Source organism: Giraffa tippelskirchi, chromosome 13, assembly GCF_054371585.1.
Source record: "Giraffa tippelskirchi isolate mGirTip1 chromosome 13, T2T-mGirTip1v1.2.pri, whole genome shotgun sequence".
Lineage (NCBI taxonomy): Eukaryota > Metazoa > Chordata > Mammalia > Artiodactyla > Giraffidae > Giraffa > Giraffa tippelskirchi.
The window spans coordinates 77,470,712-77,496,610 of NC_137287.1; the positions used below are offsets into that span (position 1 = coordinate 77,470,712).

The window sequence follows — 25,899 nt, forward strand, 5'->3', positions numbered from 1 at the left end:
GCACCATAGAAGGTGCTGGGCTATCTTGTGATCCTGAGCACATATCCTGGAAAAGAAAATGCCTGGGCAATCAATTCCAGATACTGGAAATATAAGAAACAAAAACATACAACCTTCTAAATACTGGTCAATCTGCTCCCTCATCCTCAGCCATCCTTTTCTCATGGCAAATCCATTTTCTCAGAACTGCCTTTGTGGTCTTTACACTAATGAACCATCTGAGAGTCTGGAAGCCGAAGAGTCAGGCTGAAAGAATGGATGTCATTTCTATATGTGGTCTGACTCTTCTGGCCTCAAGATTTACATTCATGATACTGGACAGATGGATGGGCCAGAGTGAAACAGAGTGGAGACAGGGTCTAAGTTAGGTGGGGCACCTGCGAGGGGTCCTGCCCACCTAGACCCTTTCCCTACACTTCCTGCTTAACATCCCAGCTTGATGAGATGGTCATTTCTGTTCTCATATTGTAAGTGAGGTAACTAAGTCACTTAGAACTTCACCAGAGCATATAGAGGAGGAGCTGGGATTAAACTCAGTCCTGTGTGTAGTGGCTTCCCACATGGCGCTAGTAGTAAAGAACCCACCGGCCAATGCAGGAGACTTGGGTTAGATCCCTGGGTTGGGAAGATTCCCTGGAGGAGGGCATAGCTCCCACTCCAGTGTTCCTGCCTGGAGAATCCCATGGACAGAAGAGCCTGGCAGGCTACAGTCCATAGGGTCACAAAGAGTTGGACACAAGTGAAGCAACTTAGCATGCATGCGCCACCCAAAGTCTGTATAACTAGCTGAGTCCCTCATGGGAAAATATCAGATTAAGAAAACTCCAATCCCAGGACTTCCCTGATGGTCCAGTGGCTCCCACTGTGGGCTCCCACTGCTGGGGGCCTGGGTTCCATCCTTAGTCAGGGATCTCGGTCCCGCATGCCACAATCAAGACCCAGGGCAGCCAAATAAATAAATAAATAGAAATATATATTAAGCAACAACAAAAATGTTTTTAAAGAGAGAAAAATGCAATCCCAGAGGTAGGCAGGGAGATGAAAGAGCTTTTCATTTTGAATTCTAAATGTCACACAGCCATCCTAGTTTTAATTATAGAGCAGATAATCATTATGTATCAAAATTCTTCTTTGAGTAACAGTTGGTTTAAGGCTTTTGAGGAGAAATTATTTGGAAAATGCATTTTACTCACTTTCTACTTAAAATTCACATCAGAGCAACTATTTTAAGTACAATGAAATGCCATTTTAATAATTTCATAATATATTTTTGTGATGGATAGCTACTTTAAATTTACGTGCCAGCGATGTAAATGGCCGTAAGTGATTTTTCATCATCCTGAATGAAAGATTGGTAAGTAGCTTGAGATACCAATGCGAGGGCGATGCAGGCATACCATTTATAGTTGATTAAACTAAAAGGATGCTAATCAGTCTGTATATTTAATACATCACCCATTGGGGAAGGAGGTTGATTTGCTGAGATAAAAAGTTGTTTTTTAGAGTTAGAATGAACTCTAACAAGGACTTGACTTTAATAAGTATATTGGTGGTGAGAACACACAATTATAGTTGCTAAGACTTATTAGTTTAACCTTAAATTATTGTACCCTTAGAACCAAATGAAGGGAGGTTTGGGAGGAAGTCTTTATATGATTTCCTAGTAGACAGACTGGCAATTGATCTTCTCCTCTGGCATAAGGAAGACTGATACTCATGAAAATATCAGCCCTGAAACTCAGTGTTTGTATATTGACACCTAGGCTCTACATCATCAACTCAAAGGACATAAGTTAGAGCAAACTCCAGGAGACAGTGAAGGAGAGGGAAGCTTGGTGTGCAGCAGTCCACGGGATTGAAAACAGTTGGACACAACTGAACAATTGAACAACAACAAGGCTCTGTACTACATTTCTCTGATTTTGAATTTTTAAAAAGGCTCTTCATAAAGCTTTACTATTAGAAGTAATAACAGCAAAGTGAAGTAGTTTAGCCTTGAGCAAGCAGCAATGCAACCTTTTAAAAATCATATACATGTGAAGCAACATGAAATTCTACTGATTCTTCTGCCATAAAAAAATTTTGGCTGGACTTCCCTGGTGGTCCAGTGGTTAAGACGTTGCCTTCCAATGCAGGAGGTGCAATTCCATCCCTGGTGGGGGAGCTGAGATCCCACATGCCTCTAGGCCAAAAAACCAAAACATAAAATAGAATCAATATTGTGACAAATTCAATAAAGACTTTAAAAATGGCCCACACTTAAAAAACAAAAAATTTTTGGCCGAAATCTTTAATTGCCGTGACTAGAGGTGAATTAAATAACATTTTTTTAAAGGAAGTCTACTTTATTTTCACACAGCTAATTTTTTCAAGGAACCCAAGATTGATTTACAAATTGTTTTGATCAGATTTTGTCAGCAAAGAATCAAGTTTGTTTCAATCAATTTTGTTTGTTTGTCAAGCTCTTTGATGCATATTGATCACCTTTTATGAAACACATGTTTGCAGTTAATTGTTATAGCAATGTATTAGCTGATTTGGAAGTTGATAACTTTTCTTGGGAAGAAGAAAAGATAAATTTAAATGTAAAATTAGTTTAAATTGTTAATCCATAATTTATCCTTGAGTGTATTATTTTACAATTCTATGATACTTTACAAACTGGAAAAAAAAACCCAAAGCTTTATTATATAGATACTATCTTTAAGTCATTTCATTTTCTGTACTTGCTACATTTTACCAATTTTAATTGAAGCCCTATTATGATGTGTTATGGTAAAACTGGGCAGAATGTAATTTTGTCTGATATTTAAAAATGAAATGTATGTAGGATTTTAAGCTTCTAAATATTTCAGGGACAACATTACACATGTATGGAGTTCATTTATTGCTTTTTCAGTATGTATCCCAGTAAACAGCTACTGAATGCTTATTCAGTATAAACCACTGAGCTGAGTCATGATGCGGTTACAAAGAGGAATAAAATACAGCACCTTCTGCATGGGGAGTGTTTGTTAGGCTAATTATTTAGCCACTGTAACAAACAGATCTAAAATACAGGGGTTTAATTAAGATAGAAATACATTTATTTCACCTCAGCCCATAGGCATATCCAGAGCTATGGGGGTGTTCTGCCACCCTGAACCTGTGGTTTCCCAGATTGATTGAACCATCAGATCTTCCAGCCAGCAGGAATGAGAGGTTCAGAACAAGCACTTTGCGATTAAGAGTGTGGCCCAGAAATCACATATATTATTTCTGCCCACTTCTGTCATTGGAGTGAATTTAGTTTTGTAGCCACATTTGAGGAATGTAGTCTCTAACTGGCAGGGGAACCCCACTAGGGAACTCCATCACTGGGTAAGAATGGGAGCTCAGTAATTAAAAGGGTCAAAATAATTTTTAAAAATTGCAATATGCAATTGATTTACAATGTTGTGTTAATTTCTGCCATACAGCAAAATGAATCAGGTAGATACACACACACTCTTCTTTATATTCTTTTCCATTATGGTTTATCTTAGGATGCTGAATATAGTTCCCTGTACTATACAGTAGGACTTTGTTGTTTATCCATCCTATATATAGTAGGTTGCATCTACTAATCCCAAACTTCCACTCCACCCCTCCCCTACATCCCTCCCCACTTGACAGCAAGTCTGTTATCTGTGTCTGTGAGATTGTTTCTGTTTCATAGGTAAAAGTTCATCTGTGTCGTGTTTAAATTCTATTATACATCTAAGTGATATCATACTGAATTTGTCTTTTTCTGACTTCTTTCATTTAGTGTGATAATCACTATGTCCATCCATGTTTCTGCAAATGGCATTATTTCATTCTTCATTGTGGCTGTGTAGTATTCCATTATACGTATGTATCACCTCTTCTTTATTCATCTGTTGATGGACATTTAGGTTGTTGCCATGTCTTGGCTTTTGTGAAGAGTGCTGCTATGAACATAGGGGTCGATGTATCTTTTTAAATTGTAGTTTTGTCTGGATATATGCCCAGGAGTGGGATTACTGGATCATATAGTAGTTCTATTTTCAGTTTTTTGAGGACCCTCCATATTGTTCTCCATTGTGGCTACACCAACTTGCATTCCTGCAAATAGTGTAGGAGGGTTCCTTTTTCTCCACATCCTCTCCAGCATTTGTTACTTGCAGACTTTTTTAATGATGGCCATTAATGATTGCTGACAGGTGTGAGGTCATACCTCATTGTAATTTTGATTTGTATTTCTCTTAATAACTGACCATGTTGAGCACTTTTCCATGTGCCTACTGGCCATCTGTATGTCTTCTTTGGAGAAATGTTTATCTAGGTCTTCTGCCCATTTTTCAGTTGTATTATTTGCTTCTTTGTTGTTGAGTTGTATCAGCTGTTTGTATATTTTGGAAATTAAGCCCTTGTCAGTGACATTGTTTGCAAATATTTCCTCCCATTTCATAGGTTGTCTTTTCTTTTTGTTTCTGGTTTCCTTTGCTGTGAGAAAGTCTGTCATCTGGTACTGTTTTTCAAGTCAAAAGTATTTGCTGCTGCCTTTGGGGAAGAAACCTCACTTATTCCCTGGCAAAGGAGCCTAGGACTTGGAGGGTCAGTCATTGTCCTCTGCCCTCACCTCATCCCTTCCTATCTGCATCCAGTAAACTTTCCTTCTCCCCAAATGCTTGTGAAGGTCCCTCAGGGTCCCATCCTTATCAGTAAGTTACTCTCATTGTAAAAGCAGTTTGAGAATGGGCAATGGGATGTCCTCCAAACTACCATACTCCCACACTGTCCGCCCCAGCCCCAAACTTAAACTCTTGTTGGATCAGAATTAATATCCTGGGTACCATGAGCATCTCCAGTGGATCTGTAGAGGGAATTGCCCCATCTTTTGACATGCCACGTGTCTTCCAGTCAAAGGTGATCATTTCACATTGAAGAGAACAGACTGTGCAGGTCTGGTTTTCTATCTTCTTTAAAAGACTTGTAATGAGAGCCAGGTGGAAAGTTTCTGGCCTGTGATACTGAGCTGTACATGGGGGAGTCTAATCCATGCCGCCCATCCCGGTTCTTTGTCATGATGATTATTCTGGGATGTTCTGAGCTTTGGATTGGTCTTTGACTAACCACAGAATTGCTACATGCCCTTCAGAGGTATTTTACTGTGCTCCTCCATGTCTAGCTGTACTACTGTTATTATATGATATCAGATTTCTCCACAAAATGCTTTTGCCATTGGCTATTCATTTGTGTGCAAAAACAAGATGATTTACTGCACCGAATCCATTCTGTAGTATTTGGTGACCTTCACTGGGAGTTCAGCGTTCTTGGCAGCATCTTTCCCCTTGGCCACAGAGGAGTCCTGTGTTTCCCTGGATCCTTCCAAGAGTTGGGAATGCAATAGCAGCAGCCGAAGGAACAACATAGACATGAATTCAGAAAAGTACGGGAAAAGAATGATCAGCTGAAGCAGTTCTCTTTTGATGCCAAACGTTCTATAGGATTCAGTGATAGGCTGGCTGCCACGTGGAAGTTTTGAGCAGGAGAAAAAGAACCATATGTGTATTGACATGTGATTTCATATTTTAAACACAGATGATAGATTTCTCACTACAGATTTGACTCATTGGCCCATGTGAGTGACTACCTTTATATGCTGAAATCCATGAAATAATTAGAATCAAACAGAAACTTCTAATATATATATATCAGTTCAGTTCAGTTCAGTCACTCAGTCGTGTCCGACTGTTTGCAACCCCATGAACCGCAGCACACCAGGCCTCCCCGTCCATCACCAACTCCCGGAGTCTACCCAAACCCATGTCCATTGAGTCGGTGATGCCATCCAACCATCTCATCCTCTGTCGTCCCCTTCTTCTCCTACCCTCAATCTTTCCCAGCATCAGAGTCTTTTCCAATGAGTCAGCTCTTCACATCAGGTGGCCAAAGTATTGGAGTTTCAGCTTCAACATCAGTCCTTCCAATGAACACCCAGGACTGATCTTTAGGATGGACTAGTTGGATCTCCTTGCAGTATATATATATATATATATATTTTTTATTTTATTGAAGTATAGTTGATATAGGCTTCTCTGGTGGCTCAGCAGTAAAGGATTTGTCTATAGTACAGGAGATGTGGATTTGATCTCTGGGTCAGGAAGATCTCCTGGAGAAGGAAATGGCAACCCACTCCAGGATTCTTGCCTGGGAAATCCAATGGACAGAAGAGCCTGGAAGGCTACAGTCCATGGGGTTGCAAAAAGAGTAGGATAGGATTTAGTGACTAAATAACAATAGCTGATATGCACTGTTGTGTTAATTTCTGCTGTACAGCAATGTGACTGAGTTATACATATATATACATGTACATGGGCTTCCCTGGTGGCTCAGTCAGTAAAGAATACACTTGCAGTGCAGGAGACCAGGATTCGACCCTTGGTCGGAAAGATCGCCTAGACAAGGGAATGGCTACCACTAGAGTATTCTTGCGTAGAGAATCCCATGAGCAAAGGAGTCTGGCAGGCTACGGTCCATGGGGTCACAAAGAGTTGGACATGATTGTGCAACTAAGCATGCACACACACACATATATATACACATTCTTTTTTATATTCTTTTCCCTTACGGTTTATCCCAGGATATTGAATATAGTTCCCTATGCTATACAGTACGCCCTTGTTGTTTATCCATCCTAAATGTAATAGTTTGCATCTGCTAACCCTAAACTCCCAGTCCATCCCTCCCCTCCCCTCCCACTTGGCAACCCCAAGTCTGTTCTCTGTGTCTCTGAGAAACCTCTAATATGTTTTTAACCAGACACAAATAAAACTTTAGAACTTCACAAAAAGAAATGAATCTAGTGGGTGGATGATGTCAGCACCTAAATTTCTGTTAATGCTTTCAAAGTGGGCTTTTTAAAAATGCTTTTTAAAAAAAATGTTCCACTGATTAGAAAACCAACGCTTGTTGAGGTACACAGCGTCTTTGAGCGAGCATTCCAAAAAAATGAATACGTCCTCTGGCCTGGATGTTTCTCTCCTCGGCATTCCTAGCTGACGCAGCCACATTTCTCCAGTTATATGTTCTGTTAGCCTCCAGACTCCTGGGCCGTCCCACCCCAATGCATTGACGTTGCCATACTACCATAAAAGTCCGCCCTGTGAGTAATATTTAAGAAACAAAGCAAATGGGCTGCATCAACATAAAAAAGCAGCCTCCCCTCCTGGATGGAAGAAAACATACCCTTCACATTCTGGCTGCCGGAGTTCCCGTCTTCCCAAAAGGAAGGTGACTTTCAAAGTGCAGAAAGCTTCACCCCAGAGCACAGAGACAGCCACTATCTCTGCTTCTGTTTTTAACTCTTTCCCCGAGGGTATTGTAATGCATCAAATCTTAACTCTAAAGCTGTGTTTGAGATCAAGAGAAATATTTAAAACATTTGTGCGTTCAGTTCATGATTCAGAGATTTATTTATAAGCCTGTTGATTTGAGGACACCCAGCTCTTGCATTTAAACTGCCGAAGTGAGTCATGTTTGTGGGAGGTAATTACTACCAGAAAGTACAACTAACTTGTAAGCTTCTCTTTAAAATGTCCATTCACAATCTGCAATTACTGTGAATAACGGGCTATCAGGAATCTTGCTCACTTTTATGGCTGTATATCTTTATTAAGCATGCACTAGGCTATACCCAAACAGACTTGTGTCACAGAGGAATTCTTGGAAAGAAAAGTGAGTCCCCTTATGAAAGTATCAGTATAGGTTTCTGAGGATGTAGGATTGGAAGGATATATCTCAAGGTCTCTTTTGCATTAGAGGGAACAAAGTTGAGAAAACAGCTGGCTCAAAAGAGAAATAATAGATTCCCACTTGTGGAAAGGGTGTGCATGTGGTTCATGGATCTTTAAAGACCAGATCCAACCCACTATCATTATGGCAGGCACCTCCCTCTTTAACACCTCAGTGCCTCTCGCTGGTTGAGTCCTTGTCTTCCTGGGGGGCTCTCTGACTCTCCACTTAGAGACTGTTGAAGCCCACGCCCCTCTGACCAGCAGCAGAGTGGGAAGCTTCTTGTGGTCACAGTGCCAGAGTTTTGGAGAACATCCTGCCGTCCAAATATCCGTGATGGGGGAGGAGGCCTCACCAGGCAGTGTCTGACAGCTCCCAGAAGGTGTCTGAAGAGCCAGTGTTGTACAGAGGAGAAGGAGTGGGAGGGGATTTGGTGTCTGGATTCAGCTTACACAGGGGACAGGGGTGGAGAAACACCAGGATAAGGTGGAATTTCCCTAGACCAGCTCTGGCCCACTTGATGGTTTTACTCAGCCCTAGCTTTGCCTACCTTTGACTTGACCTTGCTTAGCAGAGCTCTGCTGTGACACCAAGGCCTTCTGGTCTCCCCTAAAGCTCCCTTGACACCTGAACCAGACACACTTCTTTTGGTGGGTTTGAGACTCAACCAGCTCTATCACCAGCCTCCTCAGGCTGCCTATGACTCAGCTGCCTTCTCAAACCTGTTCACAGACATTCATTCATTCTTCACTCATTACTCACCACTCATTCAATAACCATGTCCTGTCTCCCCTTTGTGTGCCAGTCGTGTTGGGTCCTGGAATGCACCTGAAATGTAACTTAGCCTCCGTCTTTGGGGATCACATTGCCTAGCTGGATAGACAGCCATGAAAAGTGGCAATTTCAAAACCATGTATTTAGTGTTGGGGTGAGTGGGTGCTCTAGGGACACATGAGGAAGGTGCTCTACCTGATTCTGGGAAGCTGAAAACGCTCCCATGAAAGTTGAAAACACTTTCATGAGAGCTCATGTTTAAGCAAAGCTGTGAAGGAAAAGTAGGAGGCAGGAGGCCTATGAGGAACAAAGGAAAAGAGAGAAGGTACAATAATCTATGAAGAAGGAAAGGAACAAACCTAAGTCTGAGATCCAGGCAGATGACAGTTCAGAGAAGTGTGATGAGTTCACAGTGGATGGCGCAGAAAGTGGAACAATTAGTGGAATGATGACAGTTACCAGGGTGGGGAGACCAGACATGAAGGGTCCCAATTACATTCAATGTTAAGGTGTTGAATCAGTTGGTGGATGAATCCCATGTACCATGTTTCCATTAAGGCAGCCATTTCCAGATTTGTCATAAGCTTGTGTCTAAGCATCCAAGTTTAATCCCAAACAGTTTAGTGGACTCAGGAGAGCCATTTGGCTGGCTTCTGTGCCCTCCTGTCTGTCCACAGTTAACCAAGGCTGTGACCAGGGCACACACACTGTTTGTGTCCCTTGACTGGTGGTCTTGCCCGATTTGACCTCCTATGTTCAAACACTCTGAGCTCCATCTGGACCCACCGCATAACCTTCAGAGCTTCTATTTTATGCATTTTCATCAAAATGTCTCTCTTGCTTAATTTTAACTCAAAATCTGGAATGTATAAGAATATAGGAGCTTACCATTCACTCCACAAGTATTAGAGTAACTACTATGTGCAAGAGAATGTTCCAGGCAATACTGTAATGACTAAAAAAGACTCAGCCTCCAGCTTTATAGAGTCAAAGACAGACAAATAAACAAGACCTCAGAAAGTGACCGTTGTTATGCAGAAAATTATTATGAGTTAATGTTTGTTCTATAGAAAACGTAAGCAGCAAGGGTTTGTGGGTCTGTGTTGTTTTACTTTAGGAATGTAACATACACACACTAGAATAGATGCAGGCTACCACACTCTAAGCCTGTATCAATGTAAGTTTCTTAATGACCTCAGGGTTCCAAAATTAGAGAATTCATGTAACTAGTTACAGAACATAGAGTTGGATAGTAATGTTATCAACATTTGTCAATTTCAGTTTTTCAAGAATCTTTCTGACTTTGAGTTAATTAAATTCAAGGTGTGATTATAGTTTTAGCCTTCTAGTGGAATAAAGAGGATTTTGCCATAATCTCATGGTCTAAATGCCCCTGGTTTATTTTTTTAAGGCAAAGTCTTTTAAATTTATTTATTTATGGCTGCACTGGGTCTTTGTTGCTGGAAGAAGGCTTTCTCTAGTTTTGGCAAGTGGGGGCCACTCGCTAGTTGGAGTGCAAGGTCTTCTCATTGCCATGGCTTCTCTTGTTGTGGAGCACAGGCTCTAGGCATGTGGGCTTCAGTAGTTGTGGCACGTGGAGTTAGTTGCTCTGCAGCATGTGAAATTGGACCAGCAATGGAACCTGTGTCCCCTGCATTGGCAGACAGATTCTTAATCACTGGACCACCAGGGAAGACTGCTCCTGGTTTAAATACTGTGACTCGAGTTAGGATTTCTGAATTAGGATTTTGCTTTAAGCAAATGATAGTTAAACACTTCAGCATTTATATTGTGTCTTAATTTTCCATTTGAAGGGTGGAAAAACATTACAACCTTGTGGGTGACAGTAAGGACTTTGATAGGGAGGGACATAGGTCCTCCTGTATATGCTCAGTAGGGTGGACAGGGAAGGGGACTAGAGAAGCAGGACTTGAAGAAAGACAAGCTGAAAATTTCCAGAGTTGTGGGACAGTCTGAATCCTCAGGTTAAAGGGACACCAGTAGCAAGCAGGATGAAGAAAAAATAAGTACAACATAGTGAGGCTGAAGAACATCAAAAAATAAAGAGAAAAATTGTAACAGGGAAGAACAAATCTGACCTGACCCCTCTTTCTTTTATTTTAACCTTTATCCTCTGTTTCCTGTGCTTAGTCATGCTGGCCCTGCATCCTGTTGGAAATAGTATTCCTTACAGCCTGAAATATGTCCTATGCTCAAGGCTCTGACCTTTAAAGGTGTAACAGTTTTCCATTCATATAGAGATAAAAAGTTGCAGAATAGAGAATAACATTTGTGTTGTTGGAGGTTTGCAGTAACATTGCGACCTGATCTACCTGGACAGCTGTAAGAACAAAGTATTCCTACAAAGAAGTTTGCAACAACTGACTACACCCTCTTGCCTTTAAAATGCTCCTCTTGCCTTTAAAAATGCTTTGCTGAAACCATTCTGAGAGTTCAGTTTTTTGGGCACAAGCTACCTGTCTCTTTGCATGGCCTCTGCAATAAACTTTTCTCTTTTCCAACTGTGACATTTTGGTTTGTTTGGCCTCCCTGTGCATCGAACACACAAACGTGTGAAGTAACAAAAAATTTAAAACCATCAGAGATAAAAGATTTCATGCAAAGCAGCACTTAATAGAAGGACAGTGGACGTGTCATTATTACAATGGTTGTGGGGAGACAGTAATGTCTTTATGACCTGAGAAAAATTAACCACCATCTAGGATTTTAGACTGCAAAACTATAAAATGCAAAAATAGACATTTCCATAATTACAAAGATTTATAATGCTAACCAATCACAAAATATATGTATAGGATATATTTTTAAAAAATGAACCCAGAGAAAAAGTATGGACCAGATGATAACAGTGAACACCAATGTTGATAGGAATAAAAGACAATATTAATATATTAACTTTTTTAGTCTATAGTCTATCTTTTAGTCTTGTGTCTAATAGTCTAATGTGACTATTAGAAGCATTTTTATTGTTGTGTAAGATAAACCTGAAGTTCTAGATAACAGTATGAAGTATTTAGTGGGAGAAGTTTAAAATACTGACCTACTTTACACTTAGCTTTAAAAACATTTTAGCAGACTTCCCTGGTAGCTCAGTAGTAAAGAATCTGCCTGCCTACGCTGGAGACATGGGTTCAGTCCCTGGTCTGGGAAGATTCCATATGCCATGGAGCAGCTAAGCTCATGTGCCACAACTACTGAGCCCACACTCTAGAGAAACCACTGCAATGAGAAGCCCATATACGGCAACCAGAGAGTAGGCCCCCCACTTGCTGCAACTCAAGAAAAGCCACATGCAGCAACGAAGACCCAGGGAAACCAAAAATAAATATATATGTTAGAATATGTTAAAATTTTAGTGGTAATCACCAAAAGAATAGAATCTATAGCTTTCAAACAAGTAGCAGGGAGAAATAAGAAGATGGAAGATGGAAGACTACCAGGAGACAGAAAAGAATATCGCAAAAGAAATGATGGTAAACTAAAAGTACTAATGTTAGAAATATATGCAATAAATGAACAATCACAATAAATGCAAACGGATTAAGCCAGAAGTCAGAAAACTTCTTTTCTGTAAAGAACTAGGTAATAAATATATTCAGGTCACATACAATGTCTGCAATTCTTTAAAAACCTGAAAATCATCCTTAGCTTGTGTATGGCTTGCAAGCCATACAGGCTTCTCTGGTGGCTCAGATGGTAAAGAATCCGCCTGCAGTGTGGGAGACCTGGGTTTGATCCCTGGGCAGATACCCTGGAGAAGGGAACGGTTACTCACTCCAGTATTCTGCTCTGGAGAATTCCATGGACAGAAGAACCTGGCAGGCTACAGTCCATGGGGTTGAAAAAAGTCAGACATGACTGAATGACTTTCACTTTGCAAGCTGTACAAAAACAGATTTCAGGCCAGATTTCACTCTTGGGAGTAGTTGGTCCACTTGTGAATTAATTTTTATCAGACAAATGTTTTTTTCCATGTATACTTGTTTATTTTTTATTGAAGTATAGTTGATTTACAATGTTGTGTTAGTTTTAGGTGTACAACAAAGTATATCATGTATTGTTGTTGTTTAGTCACGAAGTTGCCTCTGACTCTTACAACTCCATCGGACTATAGCCCACCAGGCTCCTCTGTCCATGGGATTTCCCAGACAAGAATACTCGAGTGGGTTGCCATTTCCTTCTCCAGGGGGATCTTCCCAACCCAGAGATTGAACATGCATCTCCTGTATTGGCAGGCAGATTCTTTACTACAGAGCTACCGGGGCAGGCCCTATATCATGTATATGTGTGTGTTACACTGTGCTCAGTCACTTCATTCATGTTCGACTCTTTGTGACCCCATGGAGTGCTTCTCTGTCCATAATATTATCCCATCAAGAATACTAGAGTGAATTGCCATTTCCTCCTCCAGAGGTTTGATCTTTCCAGCTCAGGAATTGATCCTGTGTCTCCTGTGCTCCTGCATTGGCAGGGAGATTCTTTATCCCTGAACCACCTAGGAAACCCATCATATATATTTAATGTTTCATATTCTTTTGCCATATAGCTTATTGCAAAATATTGAATATATAGTAGATTCTTGTTTTCTATCTATTTTATATATAGTAGTGTGTATATGTTACTCCCAAACTCCCAATTTATCCCTCCCTCCCACCTTTCACCTTTGGTAACCATAAGTCTGTTTTCTATGTCTATGAGTCTATTTGTGTTTTATGAATCAGTTCATTTATATCTTTTTTTTTTTGGCTCCACATATAAGTGACGTATGATATTTGTCTTTGTCTGATTTACTTCACTTAGTATGATAATCTCTAGGTCCATCTATGTTGCTGCAAATGGCATTGTTTTATTATTTTTTATGGCTGAATAGTATTTCATTGTATACATGTACCACATCTTCTTTATCCATTCATCTGTTGATGGACATTTAGGTTGCTTCTATGCCTTGGCTACTGTAAATATAGTACCACAGTGAACACTGGGGTGCATTGCATGTATCTTTTCAAATTATGGTTTTCTCTGGATATATGCCCATGAGTAGGATTGCAGGCTCATATGGTAGCTCTATGTTTAGTTTTTAAAGTAACCACCATACTGTTCTCCATTGTGCCTGTGGCCAATAATGTAGGGAGGTTTCCTTTCCTATACCCTTTCCAGCTTTTATTGTTTGCTGACTTTTTGATGGTGGCCATTCTGACTGGTATGAGGTGAGGCCTCATTGATTTGCATTTCTCTAATAGTGATGCTGAGTTGTTTTTTTTTTTTTTTTGTACCTTTTGGCCAACTGTATGTCTTTGGAGAAATGTTTATTTAGATCTTCTGCCCATTTTTTGATTGGGTTGTTCATTTTTGTGATATTGAGCTGTATGAGCTGCTTACGCATTTTGGAGATCAATCCCTTGTCAACTACATCATTTGCAAATGTTTTCTCCCATTCCATAGGTTGTCTTTTCATTTTGTTTGTGGCTTTCTGTGCTGTGCAGAAGTTTCAAGTTTAACTGGGTCCTGTTTTGTTGTTGTTGTTGTTTGTTTGTTTTTATTTTCCTTGGGAGACAGAGCAAAAAGAACTTACTGCAACTTATGTCAAAAAGTGTCCTTTCTCTGTTTTCCTCTAAGAGTTTTATAGTATCTGTCTTACTTTTAGGTCTTTAATCCATTTTGAGTTTACTTTTGTGAATGGTATTAGAGAATGTTCTAGTTTCATTCTTTGACATGTAGCTCTCCAGCTTTCCCAGCACCACTTACTGAAGAGACTGTCTTTTCTCTATTGTATATTCTTGCCTTCTTCATCACAGATTAATTGACTATAGGTGCATGGGTGTATTTCTGAACTTTCTATTCTGTTCCATTGATCTCTACTTCTGTTCTTGTGCCAGTACTATGCTGTTTTGATTATTATAACTTTGTAGTATAGTCTTAAATCAGTGCACCGGATTCCTTCAGCTCCATTCCCTGCCCACCCCCTTCTTTTTTTGGCCATGTGGCATACAGGATCTTAGTTCTCCAGGTAGAGATCAGACCTGTGTCCCCTGTGGTAGAAGCATGAAATCTTAACCACTGGACTGCTGGGGAATTCCAGTTCTGTTTTTCCTTCTCAAGATTGCTTAGACTATTCAGGGTTTTTCATGTTAACATTCAAATTAAAAAATTTTTGTTCTAGTTCTGTGAAAAATGTCATTGGTAATTTGTTAGGGATTGTGTTGGATCTGTAGATTGCCTTGGGTTATAGTCATTTTGACAGTATTGATTCTTTCTATCCAAGAACGTGGTATATCTTTCCATGTTTGTGTAATCTTCTATTTCTTTTATCAGCATTTATAGTTTTCAGAGTACAGATATTTTGTTTCCTTAGGTAAGTTATTCCTAGGTATTTTATTCTTTTTGGTGTGATGGCAAAAGTGGGATTATTGCCTTAATTTCCCTTTCTCATCTTTCTTTGTTAATGTATAGAAATGTAACAGATTTCTGTGTATTAATTTTGTTTCCCACACAGACAAAAATTTTCAGGGTGGAATTTTTAAAGTCAGCTCTATCTTTCTCACAAGAATCTTAAAAAAATCACCTAAAAGATTTGTAATAAAGGGTGAGGAAGATACTTTATGCATATGCAGCTGACCCTTGAACAACACAGGTTTGCGCTATGTAGGTCCACCTATATGTGGATTTTCTTCAATAGAAAATACTACAGTGCTGCATGGTCTCTGTTTGGTTGAACTGGGGATGCAGAACCACAAGTAGGGGCTTCCCAGGTGGTGCTAGTGGTAAAGAACCCACTTGCCAGTGCAGGAGATGTAAGAGATGCGGATTCGATCCCTGGGTTGGGAAGATTCCCTGGAGGAGGGCACAGCAACCCACTCCAGTATTTTTGCCTGGAGAATTCCATGGACAGAGGAGCTACAGCCTATAGGGTTGCAAAGAGTTGGACACGACCAAGCAACTTAGCATCCACACAACCACAAACAGGGAAGTACAGTAAATAGGAGGACCCAGCTGTAAGGTAAATGCAGGTCAGTGACCTTAGCCCTGGGATCACTCAAGGGTCAACTGTATTAACCAAAAGAAAGCTAGCTGACAGATCTCAAAGCAAGGATTCAAGTGCAGGTATTTTATTTGGGAGATGATTCCAGGAAACACAGTTAGGGAGAAGGGAAGAGAAGGAAGCCAGTCAAAGGTATCATCAGCCACCTAACACCATGGCAACCCCTTGGGAACTCTGGGAGACAGAGCAGAAGGCAGAGCAGAGCTTCTACCTGAGGAGCAAGGGAGCGAGAGTGTTTAGTGATCAACTATCCAACTATCGAAAGTCACTGCAGATGGTGACTGCAGCCATGAAATTATAAGACGGTTACTCCTTGGATGGAAAGTTATGACCAACCTAGACAGCATATTAAAAAGCAGAGACATTACTTTGCCAACAAAGGTCCGTCTAGTCAAGGCTATGGTTTTTCCAGTGGTCATGTATGGATGTGAGAGTTGGACTATAAAGAAAGCTGAGTGCCAAAGAATTGATGCTTTTGAACTATGGTGTTGGAGAAGACTCTTGAGAGTCGCTTGGACTACAAGTAGATCCAACCAGTCCATTCTAAAGGAGATCAGTCCTGAGTATTCACTGGAAGGACTGATGTTGAAGCTGAAACTCCAATACTTTGGCCACCTGATTTGAAGAGCTGACTCATTGGAGAAGACCCTGATGCTGGGAAAGATTGAAGGCAGGAGGAGAAGGGGACGACAGAGGATGAGATGGTTGGATGGCATCCCCAACTCAATGGACATGAGTTTAGGTAAACTCCAGGAGTTGGTGATGGACAGGGAGGCCTGGCGTGCTGCAGTGCATGGAGTCACAAAGAGTTGGACACGACTGAGCGACTGAACTGAACTGAACTGACCCCAACTATCATCATTGAGCGCTGGCTCTGGGGACGCTGGCTCTCTGGCTTTATCAGCTTGCCTTGTGGATAAGTAGAGTATCCTACCATGGCCAGAAAAAAAGCAGCCTTTGAACCTAGACATGAAGCTGAGGGGATATGAGTGGGGTAAGGAGTGCTTTCCACTACACCAATACAACGGTATTAATATGAGTCAAGATTGAATGTAGGGCAAATGGCACTAATAGGTATAAAATGAGAAATGACATAACAATAGAGGGATAATCCACCAAAAAGCCAAACCAATCACAAATTAGTTCAAGACACAGTATCAAAATATGCAAAGCAAAAACTGACAGAATTACATGGATAAATTGACAAGCACACAATCATAGTTGAAGATTTTAACAAACCTCTATTAGGAATTATTACACTAAGCAGACAAATATTAGTAGGGAAAGCAGAAGATATGATGGGAAATAGTCCCTTGTGATGTGTGCCAGGCCAGTTGCTCAGTCGTGTCCGGCTCTTTGTGACCCCATGGACTGTAGCCCGACAGGCTCTTCCATCCGTGGGATTCTCCAGGCAAGAATACTGCAGTGGGTTGCCATGCCGTCCTCCGGGGGATTCCCGACCCAAGGATTGAACCAGGTGTCTTTGTGATACTTTATTAAGTCTGCCAAGTCTCTTTTGCCATGTAAGGCAAGGCAACATATTCACAGATTCCAGGATTAGCACAGACTTCTTTGGGAGGGACACCATTCTGCTGCCACACAAACTATGCACACTTTTGCACCATGTATATTTGGGACAAAGAGATGCATTAGTGTACTCTTGAGATCAGGGCAAACATATGAAAGGGCAACCATAGACCTATTTTACTTATGGGCATGGAGGCAAAACATTCTAAATAAAATAGTAGCAAATGAAATTCAGCAGTATTTATGTTCAGGTTGGGTTCATTTCGGGAGCAGAAGGGTGGTTTCAGAAGGGATTCCAAACTCTTTTGATATAATGTGCTACATTAAGAGATTAAAAAATCTTTCTGATCATCTCAGTAATTCCATAAAAAGCATTTGATTAAAAAATCAACATTCATCATGATTTCAAAAAATCTTAGCAAAGTAGAAATAGAAGAGAACATTCTATACCTAATATCTAAAACCTACAATAATCATGTGTATTGATGAGAACTTTATAAGCATTCTCACTAAAGTCAGGAACCAGAAACAAAAGATATTTTGTGTCACCACTCCATTCAGGAATGTACTAAAGGTTCTAGACAACCCAACAGATTAATTAAAAACATAAAGAATTGGATATAAATAATATCTAATTGGATGTAAATAATATCCAACATAAATAATTGAATTGAAATACATGAGCTATGTTTATATACATATAAAGCCTAAGAAATAATTTTATTCCTAGTAATAAACCAATATAAAATTCTAAAACTAATTTGAAAGTTGGTGCACATTTTTGGATATAACCTCAGCATAATCAATAACATTCCTCATGATCCATTAGAAAAGCAATACACAAAACATACTTTTTGCAATGACAATAAAGCCTATAATTTATCTAAGGCTAAATCCAACAAAAATGTACTTGATAATTAAAAAGAAGATACAGCATTATTGAAGTAATGAAAGTCTCAAATAAATGGAAAAGTCGTAAAAACCATGTTTTGGCATTGGAAGTTTTACTATAGTAAAGATAGCAAGTTGCTCCAAATTAATTTATAAATTCAATTTAAAATGTAATTCCATTTAAAATATCCTTAGAGTTTTATATAGAACTTGATATGTCCTTTATATGTGAAAAAAGGACAAGAATAGCACAAAAAATCTTTAAAGAAGAGCAAGGTAAGGAAGAGATCAATACTGTTTGTAAAATTATAGTGATTAATACAGTGTGATGTTAGCACAGAGAGAAGGTACCCAGTGGAATAGAACACAGAGTTCAATCCCATTCATCCTGGAAAGCTTAACATTTGTCAGAAGTTGCATTACTGATCATTGGGGTAATAAAATGGTGGTGGGAAAATTAGCTATCTGTATGGAAAAATGTAAAATTTACTTCTTATCTCATTCCCCTGGCTGGATTTTAAACTCAGTGTGTAGAGCATTATTTTTAAAATTTAGAAGATAACATAAAATAAAATCCTTAAGACCTCAAGGTGGAGAGAGAGCGTTCTTAAACAATATACAATAACAGTTAAGGAAAGAGTTGACAAATTTGACTCCTTTGAAATATTAAACTTCTTTGCAAAAGTGTTAATCCCTCAGTAGTGTCCGACTCTTTGCAACCCCATGGACTGTAGCCTGCCAGGCTCCTCTCTCCATGGGATTTCCCAGCCAAAAATACTGGAGTGGGTTGACATTTCCTTCTTCAGGGGATTTTCCCGACCCAGGGATTGAACCCATGTCTCCTGTACTGTAGGCAGATTCTTTACCACCTAAGCCACCAGGGAAGATCCATGTACTAAGTCACTTCAGTCATGTCTGACTCTTTGCAATGCTATGGACCATAGCCTGTCAGGTTCCTCAGTTCATGGGATTCTCCAGGCAAGAATACTGTAGTGGGTTGCCATGCCCTCTTTCAGGGGATCTTCCCACCCCAAGGATCAAACCAGAGTCTCTTACATCTCCTGCACTGGCAGGAGGGTTCTTTACCACTAGTGCCACCTGGGAAGCTCCTCTTTGAAAAAAGATACTATATAATATAAATGTAGTTAAGTTAAAACACAGAATGAAAGAAAATGTTTACAGTGTTCCTAGTTGACAAAGAATTGGTTGCCAGTGTATATAATGATTGCCTTCAAATTAAAGAGAAAGAACTGATTTGATAAAAAAAAAAACAATAGGCAAGGTTTTGGGGGGTTGGGGAGAAGGAGGGATGAATATTGTAGCATACAGATGATTTTCAGGGCAGTGAAAATACTGTCTGACACCATCATGATGGATACATGTACTTATACATTTGTCCAAGTCCATAGAATGTACAACACCAAGAGAGAACCCTAATGTAAACTGTGGACCTCTTATGATAATGATGTGTTAATGTAGCTTCATCAGTTGTAACAAATGTACCTCTTTGGTGGGGAGGGGTTGACAATGAATGTGGGGGGGCTGGGGGTATATGGAAAATACTGGTACATTCCCTTCTAACTATACTATGAACCTTAAACTGCTCAAATAAATTTTTTTAAAAAGGTCTTACTTTTAAATAAATAGGCGAAGTTATATGAGGTGACAGTTTATAAAAGAGGATTGCCTAATGACCAATAAACATAAAATATTGTTTCACTTTTACTGGTAATCAGAGACACATAAAATTTTTTTTTAAGTTGCCATTTCACATCATGAGATTAGAAAAATAGTTAAAGCCTGACAGTACCACATGGTGCCTGGGATGTAGATCAAGGAGAACTTTCAAATATTTCTGTTGGAAATGTTAATGTGTAAAAAATATTTGGAGAATAATTTGACAATATCTAGCAGAGATGAAACTTGACATTCCCTGTGCCTCAGTATTCCACATCCTTCCTAGAGGATTTCTTGCAGGTTGTAGCACAAATGCACTTGTACAGGGATGTTCATTATAGCGGTAGTAATGTCAACAGTATGGAAATCATTTGAATGTCCATCAATAAGAGAACGAATAAACAAATTGTGATTCAAGTAAGTGAAAGGAACCCTACACAACTTAAAATGAAAGAACTGGAGCCACAGGTATCAATATCGATTAATCTCAAAAACATAATGCGGAAGGAAAAAAAGTCATACAATGAAATCTAGAGTATGATGGCACTTATGTGAAGCTATAATCTTTCAGAACAATGCTATATAATATTACAGAGTGCTCTCAATAGGCAGTAAAGTTCAAAAACTGGACATGAGAAAGATAAATGCCAAATGATTGACAGCAACTATCAAGAGGGATGGAGAGAGGAGAACAGAATCCAGAAAGGATATATAGGGGTTTCCACTCTATCTGCAATATTTAATTTCATGAAAGAAAAAAATGTGAAGCATATATCATAGTATGTAAACATTTGATAAAGCATGGGGGTACCATTGTGCTTCTTGTTTTAATTTGTGTACATTTCTGTGTCCATTCATTGAAAATGAGTATCTGCATGTGCTAAACACTGTTTTAAAAACTAGTGGAAATGCCAAATATCAACATGAATCAGCCATTTGTATAAGTGTTAGTTGCTCAATCATGTCCAACTCTTTGCGACCCCACAGACTGTAGCCTGCCAGGCTCCTCTGTCCATGGAATTCTCCAGGCAAGAATACTGGAGTGAGTTACCATTCCCTTCTCCAGGGATCTTCCTGACCCAGGGATTGAACCCTAGTTTCCTGAACTGCAGGCAGATTCTTTATCATCTGAGCCACCAGGGAAGCCCTTTAAGAACTAGGGATAAAGCAAACCCTTTCAGCCTCCTAGACCTTATATTCAAGAAAGTGTTTAACATATTTCATATATTTTAAGGGGAAAAAAAGAGCACTAGAAAGATGCAGATGTGAAGACAATGTTTTGAGAAAGATTGGTTGGAATTGTGTAGATTCGGTTGTGCTTGTTGATCAGCAATTTATGATGATTAGCAGTCTGTTCAGTAAAGTGATTTTCTCTAGAGGGATTCCAGTGCTGGATTGCAAGCAAGTACAAGAAGAGTGTGACTGGGTTGGTCCAGTTTTTTGCAAGGTAGGGAAGTGCAATTAAAAAGCAAAAATTCATAGAGGTTTCTGGGAAGGTGGCAGAATAGGAAGCACCGGGAACCTGTGTCTACACCTAGACAGCAATTGCACTGGTAGAATCCACCCAATGTAACTTTTGTAACTCTGGAGTCTAGCAATCTCTAGGGAAAGGCTTCATGGTAAATTGAGGTTAAGTTCAAATCAGTTTCAGTTCATAGTGTGGTAGCAGCTATATATCCTCCATCTTTCCAGCCCTCTCCCTCTCACCACCCAAGCAGCTTGTGTGTGTTCAATGAGCAACTTGTGCAGCTTTCAGGAGCCAGAGGTTCTGTGCTCTGATTGCTGCTTCTGCTTATAAAGGTGAACATGAAGAAGTGAGCAGGCATTGTTGCAAGCCCCTCCCACTCTGGCTGAAATGACTTCCAGGGCATTTAAAGGCTGCTCCTTCTTTTTCTCTTTGTACCTTTTTGGGAGCTGGACACTAAAGACTAGAGAATTCAAAATAACTGCACATATGGGACAATTAGAAAGTTAACCACACATATCCAGGGAAAGACACAGATTCAGAAAAGACTTGAAAAGACCCTAAGTAGTTTACACCACAGGTTGACCCTCACTTAGCGTGGAGACAGTGTAAAGTGAGAGAGAGAGAAAGAAATCAGCAAACCTTTAGGAAGGGGGGAGAATCTGATTTCCATAGTTGGCACATCATTAGATGCAATGTCCAACTTGAAACAAAAAAAAAAATCACAGGGAACACAAAGAAATAGGAAAGTATCACCCATTCAAATGGAAAAATAAATAAATCAACAGAATCTGTCCCAGAGAAACAGCAGATGGTAGACATACTAGACAAAGATTTAAAGTAGCCATCTTAAAGATTCCTCAAAAAAACTAAAGAAAGGTGAGAAAGTGAAGAAAATGATGTATGAACAAAATGGAAATATCAATAAAGATATATAAAATGTTAAAAAGAGAGATAGAAATTCTAGATAACATGTGGAAGCAAAACAAGTGTTCAGATAAGCAAAAAGTGGTATATACATACCATGGAGTGTTATTTAGCTCTAAAAAGAAAGGAAATTCTGACATATGCTACAACAAGGATGAACCTTGTTAAATCATGTTATGTCTGTCGAGAAGTTTTATGTTGCTTCTCTTGCTCGGTGATTTTAAAGATTGAGTAGTGTGATTTTTTTCTTCCTTTTCTAAGCTGAATTCCTATTTTCACCTAAGGCATGCCTCTATGTATTGGCTACTATGGTATTTCAAAAAGTGTTTGAGATATTGTGCAGCATTCCTTAATTCTTTCTCTTATTTGTCACAATCGCATGAAAACATTGTGACTTTTTTTTTTCTCTTAGCTTAAATAAACTCCAGGATTACTGGGAAAAAATAGGCTAAATGAAATACACTAGAAATGAAAAGACAAATACTGTATGATTCCATTTATGTAAAGTACCTAGAGTACTCAAAAATCATAGAGACATGGGACTTACCTGGTAGTCCAGTGGCTAAGACTCTGCTTCCAATACGGAAGGTACAGATTTGATCTCTGATCAGGGAACTAGGATCCCACATGCCGTGGGGCTCAACCAAAAAATAAATATATAAATGAAATAGCCTATTTAAAAAATCATAAAGGTGGAAAGGAGATTAGTCATTTCCAGGGACTGGCAGGAAAGAGGAATGGGTGTGTGTGTGTGTGTGTGTGTGTGTGTGTGTGTGTGTGTTTAATGGGTGCACTATCAATATGCTTACAGGGCCATATGTTTTGGTAAAATTTTAAATTTTTTAAAAAGATTTTATGATTAAAAAAAAAAATCATTCCCTTCTTCCTCATTGCTGAAATGGCCAAGGGTATTTTTGCCATCCAGCCAAGGAGGAGCTGTGCTGAGGATACATCCAGTTGGTTTTATTGAGATGTGTGGGGCTCCCAAATGCTGCACTGTGGAATGAACCAATTTCCACTGGCACTGGTGTAGGAGTGATTTCTAGAAACATATCACCACCCCGTATGCTGACTCACTGGGCGTTGGTATGGGTACCGAGCAGAGGCTTTATCATGACAGGAGCGTGCCCGGTGGCACTCAGTACAGGAAGTGGGTGGGCACCAGAGAAGACACGAGATGTGAGGTGAACAGAGCCAGAAGCCAGTCAGTGGAAAATTGTTCTAATCAGACACATCAAACTGTAAACAGAAGATTTGGGTCAGAGCAGTGCCTGGTCAAAACAGAACTTTCTGGTCAGGAATACTCTCAGTAACACAGCATAAATAGTTATATAGTTACACACACCTCACACATTTTTTTGTCATTGTTGATAATTGCACAAAATAATAGAATGTATAGGTGCAACCTGGTGGCCAGATGACAGAGTGGGTATGTCTATATGTGAAGTTGTATGTTTTATTCATTCCAGTTATCAACAATAACAAAATTATGACCAACATTATAGAAGAAACACTAGATTATCTTTCCATTTTCTCTATAAAAATATTACACTTAAATAACTCTGACAGGTAGTCACTTCATGAAAATGTTACTTTTCTAGATTTTATAATGTTTGTTGTCTTTATTAACTTACTAAAACTTAATTTTTTATTTTGTTTTTATTATTCTAAGCAAATAATCATTTTCACATTTGACTTTTACTAATCACTGTGATTTAGTGATTTGTTAACTATTTTCCCCAACTGTTTAAACTTTAGGTCCTAAGGAACCTGGACCTACCCTAGGACAAATTAATGAGTGTGATAAGAGAAAAACTTAAGAGGAGCAGAGAGAGTTCTGGAAAGGAAGACATTACTAGAGACAGAGGTGGTTCAAGAAGGGTTTCAGCTGAGCTGTGATCAAGTGGAAGGATCTGAATTCAGAAATATGGCAAATGGTACTCTAAATGAAGAAGGGAATTCTTCATAGCTTTTGTTTTTACTTTAATTTTTAAATTGGAGTATAATAACTTTACAACGTTGTGTTAGTTTCTGCCATACAACAATGTGAATCAGCTGTAAGTATACCTATATCCCCTCCCTCTTGAGCCTTCCCCCAACTACCCCCATCCTACCCAACTTGGTCATCACAGAGCACCAAGCTGAGCTCCCTGAGCTATGCAGCAGGATCCCATTAGCTATCTGTTTTACACAGGGTAGTGTATATATGTCAATGCTCCCCTCTCAACTCATCCCACTTTGTTCTTCCTTCCCTGTGTCCTCAAGTCCATTCTCTACTTTTGCATCTCTATTCCTGCCCTGCAAATAAGTTCATCAGTACCATTTTTCTAGATTCCATATATATGTATTATCTTTGTCACTTTTAAATAATTTCTATCCCTGGATCTGCCTACTCAAATATTCCTAGTCTGTTACTGGCACATCTCATCTACCTTCACATCCTTTCTGATGCCACATCCAAAAAGATGTTTTGTGTCCATGGCTTCAAGTAACAAATTAGTGTGAACTTGATGAGTGTTAAGGAAGAGACTTTCCCAGGATGGATTCTCGGTCGGAGTTCAAACCAAGAAGTTTGTGCCACCTAGGCCCTATGCCATGAATGATGCAGAAACAAAGCAAACTCTCTCCCCTTCTCTTCAGTTGTGGTACAATCTGTGAACAGATTGTCAGAAACAGAAAAGTCCTATTTTTAAGCTCTAGGCTAGAGTCACCTTCATCCATGAGAAGGAAATAGTCATAATATTCAGAAGTCAGGGCAAGAAGTTTTCACATGGGGCAGTATGGCCTAGGGGCTTCCCAGGTGGCTCAATGGTAAAGAATCCACCTGCCAATGCAGGAGATGTGGGTTCCATCCCTGAGTTGGGAAGATCCCCTGGAGAAGGAAATGGCATCCCACTCCAGTATTCTTAGCTGGGAAATCCCGTGGATGGAGGAGCCTGATGGGCTAAGGTCCATGGGGTTGCAAAGAGTCAGACACAACTGAGGGACTGAGCACACATGCACACACACACAGTGTGGCCTGGATCCTGTGACACCACATCCTGAACTTCAGATCATGGACTTAATAATATGCATGTGCATATGTGTGTGAGAAAGAAAGAGACACAGAAAGACAGAGACTGAGAGCAGCCATGTCCTGCACAAGGACTCTGGAGGAAGGGCGACTCCCTTCCCCTCCACAGCAGCTCAGCCTTCAAAAGTCCAATGACTCACCGGCACTTCCAGGGGCCCTGGACTTTGCGTGACTTGGCCCTGAGCAGGTTCAGCATGAACCTAGCTGACATGAGTAGGGAGAGACAGCATCAGTGACACAGAGGGTCAGTCCCTGGGATCTAGAAATGAGGCTGGAGGCAGGTGGAGACTGCTGAGTAGTTGCTGAGTCCTAGAAGGAAGAACCATCTGACCAGAAGGCTAACCTCATATCATGCTAGTGGTTAATGTCCTGCTTCCTCCTCACTGCTGCCCTGGTTTTGCGGGTCCCCAAAGGTTAGGGACTGGGCTCTGGCCAGCTCAGGGCTGCTGTGGGTGTCACCAGGCCATGTGTCATCCCTGTGCTCTGCCAGCCTTCAGGGCATCCTCCTCCTATGTGACTTCCAATGAGAAAGCAGAAGATACACCACTTGCTAGGGGTTAAACCTTAAAGTCAGAATATGTATTTGCCGTTTGATGCAATTTCCTCCTTACAACTATCCTCCAAGATGAGTATAGTCATCCTTTTTATAGGTAAGTGAGCAGAGACTCAGAGGTGATACCACGTGTGGGTCCCACAGATGATCATCTTCATTCTGGTTTTATTCTTCTG

At 40.0% G+C, this 25,899-nt stretch overlaps 1 long non-coding RNA gene across 1 annotated transcript in view; it reads right to left on the reverse strand.

Moving 5' to 3' along the window:
• Positions 1-624: 624 nt before the first annotated feature.
• Positions 625-25,899, reverse strand: part of LOC145531425 (uncharacterized) — a 70,220-nt gene continuing 44,945 nt past the window's right edge. Inside the window, exon 4 of the long non-coding RNA XR_014072437.1 lies at positions 625-2,182. This is a non-coding gene — a long non-coding RNA (uncharacterized LOC145531425). The remainder of the gene's footprint in view (positions 2,183-25,899) is intronic.